At 44.2% G+C, this 3,820-nt stretch overlaps 1 protein-coding gene across 1 annotated transcript in view; it reads left to right on the forward strand.

Moving 5' to 3' along the window:
• ENTHD1 (ENTH domain containing 1) overlaps positions 1 to 3,820 on the forward strand; it is a 70,923-nt gene that overhangs the window by 28,116 nt on the left and 38,987 nt on the right. The gene's annotated exons all lie outside the window — the stretch shown is intronic.

The raw sequence follows: 3,820 nt of genomic DNA on the forward strand, positions 1-3,820 counted from the left end.
CTGCCTATGCAGGGGGTTGGACTCGATGATCTATTGAGGTCCCTTCCGACCCTAACATCTATGAATCTATGAAACTATGAATCCAAGTGTTTGTCTATCCCACTGTTCAAAATTTCCAAGGATGGAGATTCCCCAGTTTTTCTTGAACCTATTCCAATGCCTGACCACCCTCAAAGTCAGAAAATTCTTTCTAATTTCCAATCTAAATTTCCCCTGCTGCAGCTTGAGGTCAGTGCTCCTGTCCTAGTCATGGAAAAAAAGCCTATCTCCATCCTCTTTCTAATCACTCTTCAGATAGTTGAAGACTGTTATCAAATCTTCTCTTCTCCAGTTTTTTCAGCCTTTACAGAGTCGTAATCATTTTTGTTGCTCTCTACTGGACGCTTTCCAATCTGTGCACATCCTTCTCGAAGTGTGGGCCCCGAACCTGGAATTAGTGGTCCAGCTGAGGCATCACCAGTGTTGAATAGACTAGAAGAATGACTTCCCTTGATTTGCTAGTGACACTCCTATTCATACAACTTAAGTATGCTGTTGACTTTTTTTTTGCACAACAAAAGCACACCATTGGCTCATATTCAGAACCCCCGGGTCCTTCTCTGCAGTGCTGCAGCCTATCCAGCCACTCACCAGCCTGTATTTGTGCATGCAATTTGCATCCCAAGTTCAGGATTTTGCACTTGCCCTTGTTGTATCTCATCTGATTGATTGCATACCATTTTTCCAGTCTCTCTAGGTCATTTTGGATACTAGCCCTGACCTCTGGAGGTCTGCAACTTCACCCAATTTGGTGTCATCCACAAATTTGCTAAGAGTGCACTCAATCCCATCATCCCAAACATTAATGAAGATACTGAATAATACTGCACCTAGCAGAAACTCCTAGGAAATCTCACTTGATACCTCCTGTCAACTAGGTTTTGAGCCATTGGTGGCTACTCACTGGGCACTCGTCAATGCATAAATGTTAGTCCAAGGTGTATTATGTAGGCAAATGTACACATTACACAGGCTCTCGCACCAATTCTAAAACATCAGATACATTTCAGATACTGATTTATCTTAGCCCTTAGTTCTCCTCTTTATCCCCTCTCCAAGTCTCAAAAGTTATGTTGAAAAGAAAACTACCCACACAAAACAAGCCTTTCAGCCTTGCTATCTGTTTTTGGAGCAATGAATATTAGATTCTCTCTGTACAGCAACTCAGAAGAGTTCTGCATTCCCAGAGCTGGTTCTCTAAGCAGGGGTCAGTAACCTGTGGCCCACAGAGCCCTTGGACCTTGCTTGCAGAGCTGGGGAGCTTTGGCAGTGTTTGGCAGTGGGGATAAAAACACAGAGGGCAGCAAAAATGCGAGGATCTAGAAGGGGGCAAGCATAGACACAAAGCAAAATTACATTAAAAAATACCATAGTTAGCATGGCTGCAATGCTCTACTGGTACTTCAGTAGTGCTACCAGTTCGATTAAGCACAATGCCATTAACCTGCACATTTACTTTACTATATATGTTAATTTAACTTCTTTAGACTTTTAGAGGAACTGTATCCCCTGTTCACTTTTCTATTTTAGGCTGAATTTCTTACAAGCTCAAAACTTGTCAGTTTCAGGTATTAGAATAATTTTCAAGTCAAATGCAACTCATGTTTACAAAATAAATTGTAATATAAATCTTTGCCAAATTTGAACAGAACAGAAACTCCAGAATTATCAGTTAATATTTTTACAATTATTTTTCATTCCAAGGTAATCTTTGCATTTCCTATTTAAGGTACCAAACAAAAGTGCAGAAATATTGTGTGAAAGATGTCTCATAGTAATTCCAGCCCATTTTTGCTAATTTAAGAAACTTGAATCACCATCCAAACTTTTGGATATTCATCTGACTTGAAAAAGATTTCAGAGCTGTGCCAGTTTCTAAGCAGTCTAGAAGAATTTGGACTTTTGAAATTTCATATTTCTTTGTTGGGAGAAAAATGAGCAGACAGTGACTCAGGACATTCTTTGTCTGGTTTTCTTATTGTTCTCCTAATTGCCTTGAACAAAGCAACAAAATCAGAAACAAGCTCACACATAACACAGCACCACTCTCAGGGTTGGGAAGAAGAGCTTTGTGTTCAAATGTTCATCCTATGCATCATCAGACACTGCTTCCAACTTCTGTGCATCTCTGTATTAACCCATCCCAAAACCATTAAAACCCCATAAAATAATATACATTTCTGTCCTTCACAGCCACTGCCACCAGCCTTGTGTCACTCACAATTACTCATACCTCCAAGGTTCGTGCCAATCTCTCTGGGGTTATGAGAGAAAAAACATTTTAATGTGTTCTAGGAATTTATGCTTTTAATCTTATCTGTGGCATAAAAAGTTATCATTGATAATAGCAGACATTAGCAATAGATACTGTTAAACTAGTGCTGACCTAGTTCAGCAGCAAGTGTAGTCAGAGACAGGCAGTGGTCTAGCACTTTTTCAAGCTACTTTTTCAAGGGGCTTGGGTCTGTAACCCCTGGTGTGTGGCTAGGGTGCGGTGCAGGCACTGCTGCACAGAGCTGGATCCTGGGAGCCATGAAAGGCAGCAAGGGTTTGCCACCCCTGGCAAGTGGCCAGGGCCTCTGTGCACAGGGACGGTGTATGGTGGAACCTAGACCCTGGGTGCCAATAGCAGCAGTTTGGGTCTCTAACCCCTGGCATGGGGCCAGGGGTCAGGACTGATCTCGCTCCCAGAGTGAATTGAGCCCCAGCATCGCACGAGGTGGCCCAGGCCTCCAACAACAGTGAGAAGGCAGTAGCCTCCAGGAGTACGTGACTGCTCGGGGCCACTAGCAGGCAGGCGGCTGGGATGGAGCCGGAGCCTGAGAGGCTTGGCAGCAAGGAGCAGTTTGGGTGGAAGAGCGCTGATCCCCCTTTGTGGCCCCGGAATCATGAGTTATCGGGCAAGGGTTTCCCACAGGGGAGGAGACCCCTTGGAAGAGGGGGTGGGGAACTGTGAAAGGGCCCTGAAGGATAAGGGTCCTGGCCACGCCCCAGAGGGTGAGGAGATATTGGGAGCCAGCCCTTTTCCCCTTTTTCGGGAGCTGATCCTGAGTTCTTTTCGCCTAGAGGAGATTCTAGTAATCACAGTGATATTGATACCATGAAGGAGGGTATGCGCTTTATATTTTGTATCCAGTGCCTCATATTTTGTCATTAATAACCATTTGTTGTTTATTTGTTCTTTATCTGGATGTGTATATGTATATATCTTGTTGAAACCCTGCCCCGCCATTGACACCTCCCTCTGATTGCCAGTGTTTATTTGGGTGTGCCTAAGTGTGTTTGCTGATTACCTGAACTCACCTGTATTTACCTGTTTCAGATTTCTTATTTACCTGTGTGGGTTCAAGGCCCTTCAGAGCAATCCCCCAGAAGTCAGTATAAATTTGTACATAGTTAAATTTTATAACTGACCTGGCCTGGTTCTATAGAGACAGAAGGGAACTGTAAATGGTCTGCAGTTTTGCCTACAGCACACCTGCCAGCTAACTATTCCCCTTCGGTCAGAGAAGGGAGTACTTATCTGAGTACACCCAAGCTACATAGTATCAGAAGAAGGTACTTTAGGGCAGAGCACCTTAGTGAACCCTTGTACAGTTTCACATTGTAGGTTAGTTTTGGGTGATTACACCTTCATCCCAAGGGCCTTTGTGAGGCAGGGCTGGTGCTTGTAGGCAAGCATTGGCCTAGCCCTGCCCCAGGGCAGTCACAGAGAAGAGGAAAACACCTCTGTCTTCTCCCTGCGCAGCCATGTGGAAGGCAAGGGGGGAAGGGGTAGGGA

Source organism: Alligator sinensis, unplaced genomic scaffold, assembly GCF_000455745.1.
Source record: "Alligator sinensis unplaced genomic scaffold, ASM45574v1 scaffold215_2, whole genome shotgun sequence".
Lineage (NCBI taxonomy): Eukaryota > Metazoa > Chordata > Crocodylia > Alligatoridae > Alligator > Alligator sinensis.